General features: G+C 55.1%; 2 non-coding genes and 1 pseudogene across 2 annotated transcripts; all 3 read left to right on the top strand.

The window, feature by feature from the left end:
* Window positions 1-4,473: 4,473 nt before the first annotated feature.
* Window positions 4,474-6,382, top strand: LOC124745411. Its single transcript, XR_007010988.1, has one exon. It is a non-coding gene; the product is annotated as a small subunit ribosomal RNA (ribosomal RNA).
* Window positions 6,383-6,734: 352 nt separating this feature from the next.
* On the top strand, window positions 6,735-6,889 carry LOC124745421. Its single transcript, XR_007010993.1, has one exon. It is a non-coding gene; the product is annotated as a 5.8S ribosomal RNA (ribosomal RNA).
* A 188-nt stretch (window positions 6,890-7,077) lies between these two features.
* LOC124745419 overlaps window positions 7,078-12,500 on the top strand; it is an 8,543-nt pseudogene continuing 3,120 nt past the window's right edge.

The raw sequence follows: 12,500 nt of genomic DNA, 5'->3' as shown, positions 1-12,500 counted from the left end.
CGCACTCGTAAAGTGCAATCCACCCCTATAACTTGCGTTTCATGAAGAGTTATTTCCAATATGCGACATTCCCGCTGTCCCTATACATGAGCCGCGACCTGTACCACTTACGAGCGAGAGACGCGATCGCGTTGCTCACTGTACGGCGTCCGATACCGAGCCATCAGCATGTCGGTCCCCATGCGCGTTGCACTCGCACTCGCACTCGCAAAAACGTGGGGCAAATATATTACGCGGAAGAGTTATAACAGACCGAGCCCCACTGCATGGGGGGAGTCTTTGTCACTAATGTACACAGATAGAACATTGTGGACTGGAACCAGATTACCCGTACACACGGCGCTGATTAGTAATCAATGCAGAGCCATCAAACTACAGAAAATATATACAACTGTCCGTATACATGCTGAAAGAGTCTGCCCACAATGGGAACCACACGTCAGCCAGACACTCTGATCACGCACCACTCTCTGCTTCTAACAGGCGCACATACAATATGTAAGCACCAGCATGGAACAACATCCAGTGCATCCTCTCCGCCACATTACACAATCCACACTATCACAACCAGACCAGGAGGTCCATGCGGAAAATAGAATATCCCACCCTTTCGACATCCACCATTGCGCAGATAAGGCACCAACACCCACACATGTCCTATACAACGGTGCACCCAACATCACAATAGTACCTCCTGTCACAGCGCACAAACAATGACATGAGTCAAAGACACAGGTCTGACACAAGCATAGAATTGGAGCGCCGCCTCTAATAAGCCAAAGGTGCATCCTGACGTGACAAATCTCATCATGTCACAAGCATTCACTTACTATAATCACTATCAACGAACCTGCCGCCCCGCCCCCCCCCCCCCCCCCACACCTTTCCTTACAACAACGTGTAACCTAACCTAACCCATGTTGTACCTTAACCTAACCCATGTTGTACCTTAACCTAACCCATGTTGTGCCTTAACCTAACCCATGTTGTGCCTTAACCTAACCCATGTTGTCCCCTAACCTAACCCAAGTTGTCCCCTAACCTAACCCATGTTGTCCCTTAACCTAACCCATGTTGTGCCTTAACCTAACCCATGTTGTGCCTTAACCTAACCCATGTTGTCCCCTAACCTAACCCATGTTGTCCCCTAACCTAACCCATGTTGTGCCTTAACCTAACCCATGTTGTCCCCTAACCTAACCCATGTTGTGCCTTAACCTAACCCATGTTGTCCCCTAACCTAACCCATGTTGTCCCCTAACCTAACCCATGTTGTCCCCTAACCTAACCCATGTTGTGCCTTAACCTAACCCATGTTGTGCCTTAACCTAACCCATGTTGTCCCCTAACCTAACCCAAGTTGTCCCCTAACCTAACCCATGTTGTCCCCTAACCTAACCCATGTTGTGCCTTAACCTAACCCATGTTGTGCCTTAACCTAACCCATGTTGTGCCTTAACCTAACCCATGTTGTCCCCTAACCTAACCCATGTTGTCCCCTAACCTAACCCATGTTGTGCCTTAACCTAACCCATGTTGTCCCCTAACCTAACCCATGTTGTGCCTTAACCTAACCCATGTTGTCCCCTAACCTAACCCATGTTGTCCCCTAACCTAACCCATGTTGTGCCTTAACCTAACCCATGTTGTGCCTTAACCTAACCCATGTTGTCCCCTAACCTAACCCATGTTGTCCCCTAACCTAACCCATGTTGTCCCCTAACCTAACCCATGTTGTCCCCTAACCTAACCCATGTTGTCCCCTAACCTAACCCATGTTGTCCCCTAACCTAACCCATGTTGTCCCCTAACCTAACCCATGTTGTCCCCTAACCTAACCCATGTTGTCCCCTAACCTAACCCATGTTGTCCCCTAACCTAACCCATGTTGTGCCCTAACCTAACCCATGTTGTGCCCTAACCTAACCCATGTTGTGCCCTAACCTAACCCATGTTGTGCCTTAACCTAACCCATGTTGTGCCTTAACCTAACCCATGTTGTCCCCTAACCTAACCCAAGTTGTCCCCTAACCTAACCCATGTTGTCCCCTAACCTAACCCATGTTGTGCCTTAACCTAACCCATGTTGTGCCTTAACCTAACCCATGTTGTGCCTTAACCTAACCCATGTTGTCCCCTAACCTAACCCATGTTGTCCCCTAACCTAACCCATGTTGTGCCTTAACCTAACCCATGTTGTCCCCTAACCTAACCCATGTTGTGCCTTAACCTAACCCATGTTGTCCCCTAACCTAACCCATGTTGTCCCCTAACCTAACCCATGTTGTCCCCTAACCTAACCCATGTTGTGCCTTAACCTAACCCATGTTGTGCCTTAACCTAACCCATGTTGTGCCGTAACCTAACCCATGTTGTGCCTTAACCTAACCCATGTTGTGCCTTAACCTAACCCATGTTGTGCCTTAACCTAACCCATGTTGTGCCTTAACCTAACCCATGTTGTGCCTTAACCTAACCCACGTTGTCCCCTAACGTAACCCACGTTGTCCCCTAACGTAACCCACGTTGTCCCCTAACGTAACCCACGTTGTCCCCTAACGTAACCCACGTTGTCCCCTAACGTAACCCACGTTGTCCCCTAACGTAACCCACGTTGTCCCCTAACGTAACCCACGTTGTCGCCTATCGTAACCCACGTTGTCGCCTAAACCTGCTCTGTAATTGTTATACGACTCGTTCAATTAGTGTAGTGTTGCCCACCCGCAACCCTCGCAATATAGTTCGCTACTCGCACTGCCCGCTCCCCTGTGTATCGCTTCATGTTAAACACCTTGCAAGTCTTGCTGACTTTCCACATGCTCCTGCTGTACACTGTAATGTGGATGGCAGCAGGGCGTACATGCCGCCCCCCCCCCCCCCCCACCTCTCCCCACGTCCCCACCTTGCCCCCTGCCTTCGCAAGGTGGTTGGTGACAAGTTTGCATGTTCAATGCCCTTCGCATGCGACGTACGCAGGCTACGTTGTGGTGCGGCCTGTGTCAACTGTCCGCTGATGTCGTACGCGTGAACCACAATCTGTACTGCACATTCGTCCTTATGTACTGAATGATACATCGTGGCACATGTGTGACCGTACAACGACTGCGCCCAAAAACGGCGGACCATACAGTGCAAATATTGTGCACGCAGCTACGTGTCGTCTCCCTATGAGAGCTGGATTGCAGTGTGGTACGCCATAGAGACGTGTGGGAGGAACGGACGCCGTGGATGGCGATCAGCATGAGCTGTCTGTTGATGTATTCGGACCTAGTCGTCTCTCCTCACACACCGTGATGGCATGGTGCAGCGCGTTCCATATCTGCGACATGCTACAGAAGCCGGTTGACAGTCGTTCGAGCAATGGACATCGCATACGTACGGGGGCCACCTTCCACGTATTGTCTAGGCGTGCACATTTTGTTGCGTGTATGTGGGCAGACGTAGTGTGGCGTGACACCTGACACAGGCATGCAATAATGGTTGAAGTTGCAAATGGCGATGGACGCCTACGTTTTCTGGTGAAGTTACGCAAATGAAGAAATGGTAACCCGTTGTGGTGCGGTTGTTCTCGCTAGGGGTGAATCGGTGATGGCGACGATAGGTTGAGGTACTAACCGGTTGTTCCAGCGATACCCACCATGCCGACGAAACTGAACGGCATCTGGGTGTGAAGCGATACGCGGCGGTGGCTGGGTGGGACCGTCCCCGGCCGGTGAGGGGGCGCCTCCCGGCGTGCTGGCCGCGCGGTGCGTGGGCGCACGCGCTACAGCCGGCTGGTGGGGGCGGCCAGTGGCAGGCGCGCCGGCCGACGGACGCGGCAGGCGTCGCAGCTGCGCGCCGGCGCACCCTGCGCGCGGCGCCGTGCGGCCAAAGTAGGTCCTCGCGGGCCCGGTGCGAAGCGCGGTGGACATCTGCAGTGTGCTGGTCCGATTGAGGACTGTGTGCGTTGAGGATGCGCCGCCGCCCGGCGCTCGGCGCCGCGACGCCGTCTGCTGCTCGGTCGCCCCAGCGGTTCTCGCTGGTGGTTTGTATCGCAGCTGTGCGGATGTGTTGGCGTGTGCGCTGTGCTGGGAGAGTTCGCTTCGGCACCCAAGTGGGGCTTTTGTCCTTCTGTGGCGCTGGCGTTGGAGCTGCCGGTCACCGTAGGTGGCGCGTGTTGTCTCCCGCCGGCAATGCCACGACAGCACGCTCCCGGGCCTCTGTCGGCAGCGGCAAGCTCAGTTGGGAGCACGGGTGGTCGCACCGAAAGCGTCTACTCGCCTAACTCCGGGCGATTGCGCCTCTCTCGAACCCGACCAAGTACTTGGGACGGCGCTGCGCGCCGCCGGGACCTGAGAGGGTTTCGAGGTGTATTGTGCAGGGGAGCTCAGCCTCCTCCTGTTTGCAGAATGATTGAGCGGACGCTTGCGTGTTCGCGCGGGCCCCCGGGACACACTCCCGGGCGGCCGGCTGCTCAGCTCTAGTTGACGCAGCTCCCTGGTTGATCCTGCCAGTAGTCATATGCTTGTCTCAAAGATTAAGCCATGCATGTCTCAGTACAAGCCGCATTAAGGTGAAACCGCGAATGGCTCATTAAATCAGTTATGGTTCCTTAGATCGTACCCACGTTACTTGGATAACTGTGGTAATTCTAGAGCTAATACATGCAAACAGAGTCCCGACCAGAGATGGAAGGGACGCTTTTATTAGATCAAAACCAATCGGTCGGCTCGTCCGGTCCGTTTGCCTTGGTGACTCTGAATAACTTTGGGCTGATCGCACGGTCCTCGTACCGGCGACGCATCTTTCAAATGTCTGCCTTATCAACTGTCGATGGTAGGTTCTGCGCCTACCATGGTTGTAACGGGTAACGGGGAATCAGGGTTCGATTCCGGAGAGGGAGCCTGAGAAACGGCTACCACATCCAAGGAAGGCAGCAGGCGCGCAAATTACCCACTCCCGGCACGGGGAGGTAGTGACGAAAAATAACGATACGGGACTCATCCGAGGCCCCGTAATCGGAATGAGTACACTTTAAATCCTTTAACGAGTATCTATTGGAGGGCAAGTCTGGTGCCAGCAGCCGCGGTAATTCCAGCTCCAATAGCGTATATTAAAGTTGTTGCGGTTAAAAAGCTCGTAGTTGGATTTGTGTCCCACGCTGTTGGTTCACCGCCCGTCGGTGTTTAACTGGCATGTATCGTGGGACGTCCTGCCGGTGGGGCGAGCCGAAGGCGTGCGACCGCCCCGTGCGTGCTCGTGCGTCCCGAGGCGGACCCCGTTGAAATCCTACCAGGGTGCTCTTTATTGAGTGTCTCGGTGGGCCGGCACGTTTACTTTGAACAAATTAGAGTGCTTAAAGCAGGCAAGCCCGCCTGAATACTGTGTGCATGGAATAATGGAATAGGACCTCGGTTCTATTTTGTTGGTTTTCGGAACCCGAGGTAATGATTAATAGGGACAGGCGGGGGCATTCGTATTGCGACGTTAGAGGTGAAATTCTTGGATCGTCGCAAGACGAACAGAAGCGAAAGCATTTGCCAAGTATGTTTTCATTAATCAAGAACGAAAGTTAGAGGTTCGAAGGCGATCAGATACCGCCCTAGTTCTAACCATAAACGATGCCAGCCAGCGATCCGCCGCAGTTCCTCCGATGACTCGGCGGGCAGCCTCCGGGAAACCAAAGCTTTTGGGTTCCGGGGGAAGTATGGTTGCAAAGCTGAAACTTAAAGGAATTGACGGAAGGGCACCACCAGGAGTGGAGCCTGCGGCTTAATTTGACTCAACACGGGAAACCTCACCAGGCCCGGACACCGGAAGGATTGACAGATTGATAGCTCTTTCTTGATTCGGTGGGTGGTGGTGCATGGCCGTTCTTAGTTGGTGGAGCGATTTGTCTGGTTAATTCCGATAACGAACGAGACTCTAGCCTGCTAACTAGTCGCGTGACATCCTTCGTGCTGTCAGCGATTACTTTTCTTCTTAGAGGGACAGGCGGCTTCTAGCCGCACGAGATTGAGCAATAACAGGTCTGTGATGCCCTTAGATGTTCTGGGCCGCACGCGCGCTACACTGAAGGAATCAGCGTGTCTTCCTAGGCCGAAAGGTCGGGGTAACCCGCTGAACCTCCTTCGTGCTAGGGATTGGGGCTTGCAATTGTTCCCCATGAACGAGGAATTCCCAGTAAGCGCGAGTCATAAGCTCGCGTTGATTACGTCCCTGCCCTTTGTACACACCGCCCGTCGCTACTACCGATTGAATGATTTAGTGAGGTCTTCGGACTGGTACGCGGCATTGACTCTGTCGTTGCCGATGCTACCGGAAAGATGACCAAACTTGATCATTTAGAGGAAGTAAAAGTCGTAACAAGGTTTCCGTAGGTGAACCTGCGGAAGGATCATTACCGACTAGACTGCATGTCTTTCGATGTGCGTGTCGTGTCGCGCAACACGCTACCTGTACGGCTCGCAGTAGCCGTGCGCCGCGTGCGGAACCACGCGTGCCTCTCAAAACTAGCGGCAATGTTGTGTGGTACGAGCGCTGAAGCGCTGGAGCGGCTGGCCTGCGGCACCTGGCGCCTGGCGCCGGTTTTGAATGACTTTCGCCCGAGTGCCTGTCCGCTCCGGTGTGGAGCCGTACGACGCCCGTCGGCCGTGAGGCCGTTGGACACAGAACGCTGGAACAGGGGCCGCCACACGCCTCACTCCCGCCTATGCGACCGTCTCGAAAGAGACGGCGGAAACTTGAGAAAAGATCACCCAGGACGGTGGATCACTCGGCTCGTGGGTCGATGAAGAACGCAGCAAATTGCGCGTCGACATGTGAACTGCAGGACACATGAACATCGACGTTTCGAACGCACATTGCGGTCCATGGATTCCGTTCCCGGGCCACGTCTGGCTGAGGGTCGGCTACGTATACTGAAGCGCGCGGCGTTTGCCCCGCTTCGCAGACCTGGGAGTGTCGCGGCCGCCTGTGGGGCCGGCCGCGTCTCCTCAAACGTGCGATGCGCGCCCGTCGCCTGGCGGTTCGCATACCGGTACTTTCTCGGTAGCGTGCACAGCCGGCTGGCGGTGTGGCGTGCGACACCTCGTACAACGACCTCAGAGCAGGCGAGACTACCCGCTGAATTTAAGCATATTACTAAGCGGAGGAAAAGAAACTAACAAGGATTCCCCCAGTAGCGGCGAGCGAACAGGGAAGAGTCCAGCACCGAACCCCGCAGGCTGCCGCCTGTCGTGGCATGTGGTGTTTGGGAGGGTCCACTACCCCGACGCCTCGCGCCGAGCCCAAGTCCAACTTGAATGAGGCCACGGCCCGTAGAGGGTGCCAGGCCCGTAGCGGCCGGTGCGAGCGTCGGCGGGACCTCTCCTTCGAGTCGGGTTGCTTGAGAGTGCAGCTCCAAGTGGGTGGTAAACTCCATCTGAGACTAAATATGACCACGAGACCGATAGCGAACAAGTACCGTGAGGGAAAGTTGAAAAGAACTTTGAAGAGAGAGTTCAAAAGTACGTGAAACCGTTCTGGGGTAAACGTGAGAAGTCCGAAAGGTCGAACGGGTGAGATTCACGCCCATCCGGCCACTGGCCTCCGCCCTCGGCAGATGGGGCCGGCCGCCCGCGCGGAGCAATCCGCGGCGGGGTCGTGTCCGGTTGCCTTTCCACTCGCCGCGGGGTGGGGCCGTTCCGGTGTGCGGTGGGCCGCACTTCTCCCCTAGTAGGACGTCGCGACCCGCTGGGTGCCGGCCTACGGCCCGGGTGCGCAGCCTGTCCTTCCGCGGGCCTCGGTTCGCGTCTGTTGGGCAGAGCCCCGGTGTCCTGGCTGGCTGCCCGGCGGTATATCTGGAGGAGTCGATTCGCCCCTTTGGGCGCTCGGGCTCCCGGCAAGCGCGCGCGGTTCTTCCCGGATGACGGACCTACCTGGCCCGGCCCCGGACCCGCGCCGCTGTTGGCTCGGGATGCTCTCGGGCGGAATAATCGCTCCCGTCAGCGGCGCTTCAGCTTTGGACAATTTCACGACCCGTCTTGAAACACGGACCAAGGAGTCTAACATGTGCGCGAGTCATTGGGCTGTACGAAACCTAAAGGCGTAATGAAAGTGAAGGTCTCGCCTTGCGCGGGCCGAGGGAGGATGGGGCTTCCCCGCCCTTCACGGGGCGGCGGCCTCCGCACTCCCGGGGCGTCTCGTCCTCATTGCGAGGTGAGGCGCACCTAGAGCGTACACGTTGGGACCCGAAAGATGGTGAACTATGCCTGGCCAGGACGAAGTCAGGGGAAACCCTGATGGAGGTCCGTAGCGATTCTGACGTGCAAATCGATCGTCGGAGCTGGGTATAGGGGCGAAAGACTAATCGAACCATCTAGTAGCTGGTTCCCTCCGAAGTTTCCCTCAGGATAGCTGGTGCTCGTACGAGTCTCATCCGGTAAAGCGAATGATTAGAGGCCTTGGGGCCGAAACGACCTCAACCTATTCTCAAACTTTAAATGGGTGAGATCTCCGGCTTGCTTGATATGCTGAAGCCGCGAGCAAACGACTCGGATCGGAGTGCCAAGTGGGCCACTTTTGGTAAGCAGAACTGGCGCTGTGGGATGAACCAAACGCCGAGTTAAGGCGCCCGAATCGACGCTCATGGGAAACCATGAAAGGCGTTGGTTGCTTAAGACAGCAGGACGGTGGCCATGGAAGTCGGAATCCGCTAAGGAGTGTGTAACAACTCACCTGCCGAAGCAACTAGCCCTGAAAATGGATGGCGCTGAAGCGTCGTGCCTATACTCGGCCGTCAGTCTGGCAGTCATGGCCGGTCCTTGCGGCCGGCCGCGAAGCCCTGACGAGTAGGAGGGTCGCGGCGGTGGGCGCAGAAGGGTCTGGGCGTGAGCCTGCCTGGAGCCGCCGTCGGTGCAGATCTTGGTGGTAGTAGCAAATACTCCAGCGAGGCCCTGGAGGGCTGACGCGGAGAAGGGTTTCGTGTGAACAGCCGTTGCACACGAGTCAGTCGATCCTAAGCCCTAGGAGAAATCCGATGTTGATGGGGGCCGTCATAGCATGATGCGCTTTGTGCTGGCCCCCGTTGGGCGAAAGGGAATCCGGTTCCTATTCCGGAACCCGGCAGCGGAACCGATACAAGTCGGGCCCCTCTTTTAGAGATGCTCGTCGGGGTAACCCAAAAGGACCCGGAGACGCCGTCGGGAGATCGGGGAAGAGTTTTCTTTTCTGCATGAGCGTTCGAGTTCCCTGGAATCCTCTAGCAGGGAGATAGGGTTTGGAACGCGAAGAGCACCGCAGTTGCGGCGGTGTCCCGATCTTCCCCTCGGACCTTGAAAATCCGGGAGAGGGCCACGTGGAGGTGTCGCGCCGGTTCGTACCCATATCCGCAGCAGGTCTCCAAGGTGAAGAGCCTCTAGTCGATAGAATAATGTAGGTAAGGGAAGTCGGCAAATTGGATCCGTAACTTCGGGATAAGGATTGGCTCTGAGGATCGGGGCGTGTCGGGCTTGGTCGGGAAGTGGGTCAGCGCTAACGTGCCGGGCCTGGGCGAGGTGAGTGCCGTAGGGGTGCCGGTAAGTGCGGGCGTTTAGCGCGGGCGTGGTCTGCTCTCGCCGTTGGTCGGCCTCGTGCTGGCCGGCGGTGCAGGATGCGCGCGCCTGCGCGGCGTTCGCGCCCCGGTGCTTCAACCTGCGTGCAGGATCCGAGCTCGGTCCCGTGCCTTGGCCTCCCACGGATCTTCCTTGCTGCGAGGCCGCGTCCGCCTTAGCGTGCTCCTCCGGGGGCGCGCGGGTGCGCGGATTCTCTTCGGCCGCCATTCAACGATCAACTCAGAACTGGCACGGACTGGGGGAATCCGACTGTCTAATTAAAACAAAGCATTGCGATGGCCCTAGCGGGTGTTGACGCAATGTGATTTCTGCCCAGTGCTCTGAATGTCAACGTGAAGAAATTCAAGCAAGCGCGGGTAAACGGCGGGAGTAACTATGACTCTCTTAAGCCCGCAAGATGCGAAATACAAGGTAGTCACACTGTGCCCCATGCCTCTGGCTGGGATCGGTGAGTGGTGCCCCTAGCCTCTCTGCGGTGAAGTCCTAGTCCCTAGCCTCCCCGAGGCGAGAGTCGGGTGCATTGTCAGCTACCGTGAGGTGAGCTAAGGCAAGCCGAAGGGCGACTGGCTTTGCAGCCAATAGGGCAGGGCCACGGGGCCGTCACTTGAGGTGTCGGGACAGACCTAGTTTGTACTAGTATCCGAGACGAGACCTCGTATCAAAGCAGTCGTTTGAGGTGTCGAGGCAGTTGATGCCTTAGTATCCGAGACGAGTCTTTGGTCAATAATGGGCGACAGCTGCGGTAGTCGTCTGAGGTGTCGGGCCACTGTTGTACTGTGGGATTCGCTAGTATCCAAGTGCCCTTATCGGGGCAGTGTCCTTTTCAGGACCTCCTATTGTCCTTTTGAGGACAGTGTCCTTTTTAGGGCCACGATGGAGCCGCTTGCAGACCGCACGGCGGTCGCCCTTAAAGCTGTTATTGGACTACCCAACCCCATGTTACGTGGGTAAAGGGCGGAAAATGATAGCATAGATGTGCGGTAGAGGTATCGCTTAAGCGACCTCGGCGGTGACTTGTCAACGATGCGAGAGGAATCTCGCAAATACAAGGACTATGGGCGGGGGGAGCCTTGCTGGCTCTGGCCAGTGCCCCTCGAATTGGTGTTGGCCTCATAGTGGCAGTGCCGTTCGCTTGTAGGAACAACGGGTTTAATCTCGTATTTATACTGGAGCCGTCGGTTGAGGTGTCGGGGCAGGTTTCTGTCCTAGTATCCGAGACGAGCCTCCGGTTTGTAGGCCTATTGGCCGCAGGGGTGCCAGGTTCGCAGCCTATCTCCCCTCTCTCTTAAGGAGAGCCTCAGTTGCGACGAAGAATTCAGCGGAGCCTCGGATGGAGGGCCCGAATGTACAGGACCCTCAACTTTCTACTGTGGTTACCACGGACGCAAGACTTGGCAGGAATGTTGATTCGCCAAGTTTAGAGAACAGCATTACATGTCCCAAATGTCAGTTAGGTATTGGTAGGCGAACATCGGCCCAACAGAAACAACATATTCGTAGGTGCAAAGGCTTAATTAACGCGCCCAACGAGGACGGCTTGCACAAATGTGCATTTTGTGGTAGGCAATTTACGACCTTCATTGGACGGCGGCTGCATGAGAAACGAGTACATCCTGTTGATTTTAATGCCGCCGACCTAGTGCAAGCTAGTGGCAAACGGAAAGGGAATTGGAGCGCCGCTGAGATGGAGGAAATGGCGTTTCTTGAAGTGGAATGTGCGGGAGAGTGGTCTACTCAATTACAGTTGAACACGTACTTGGGTAGGAAGTTAGGAAGATCTGCGGAAGGTATCAAGAAAAGGAGAGCACTTCCAGAGTACCAACAGCTCCTGGAGTCTGTGAAAGGCAGGATGGAGGACGCTGTCGGTGCGGTCCCCGATGAGGTTGCAGAATCTGCGAGTCATGCCACTCCACAAGAACAAAGCCTTTGGATTAGCAATGAACTTATTATTTCCCATCTGGAGCAAATGAAAGACCAGTGCTCACCACCCTATAAAAGGCTGGTTGAATTAGTTCTTGACATTTCATCACCTTGGTCCGCCATTGATGATCAGGTCACTGGAATCATCCAACAACTGAATGCTAGACCACTACATAGATCTAGAAGAAGGAAGAGACAGCCAAAGGTCGTGAAGCCACATAAGGGTGGCAGGAATGAACAGCGGAGAGTGCGGCAGCAGGAAAGATCTCGTAGATTCCGAGATGCCCAGTATCGGTGGTTAAATAACAGAACTAGCTTGGTAAGAGGAATTCTCAATGGTGAGGAGGAGAACGGTACAACCACGAGACCAGACAGGAGTCTGCTCGTGGACTATTTCAAGGGCTACTACGCAAGAGAGGAACATGGCCCCGAGATCGTGCTACCGCCTAGGAATCCCGATTCCATCAAAGACACGAGTATGCCTTTCTCGCTGAATGAAACTAGGAATTGGTCGCATAAATTAAAGCGAACAGCCGCTGGTCCTGATGGCGTGACTCATGAACATCTGAGAAATATTCCGAACGCGGATCTGAATGTCCTGCTTAATGTGGTGTTTGGTTTAAAACAACCACCATCTGTATTTACAGTGAGCAAGACCTGCCTTCTACCTAAGAAAGGCGATCTGCGCTCTCCATCTAACTGGAGACCAATAACTATTTCATCAATGGTAGTACGCCTGGTAAATAAGATCTTGGCCTTCAGGTTGGCTCAGGTCATTTCTATCCATCCTGCCCAGCGGGGCTTCAGGTCCATTGATGGAATTATGGCGAACGCACTTTCCTTAGATGTTATTATCAAGGAGCATAGGGCTAGAGGAAAGCCAATTTTTGTGGTGGCCCTTGATTTAACGAAAGCCTTCGATCGGGTATCTTGGAGCGCCATACATCAGGCACTGTGGTCTCATGGAGTGGATGACTTGACTCTCGAGTATATATTGTCATCTTACAA

Source organism: Schistocerca piceifrons, unplaced genomic scaffold, assembly GCF_021461385.2.
Source record: "Schistocerca piceifrons isolate TAMUIC-IGC-003096 unplaced genomic scaffold, iqSchPice1.1 HiC_scaffold_318, whole genome shotgun sequence".
In the NCBI taxonomy this organism is placed as follows: Eukaryota; Metazoa; Arthropoda; class Insecta; order Orthoptera; family Acrididae; genus Schistocerca; species Schistocerca piceifrons.
This window is presented reverse-complemented; position numbering and strand designations above follow the sequence as displayed.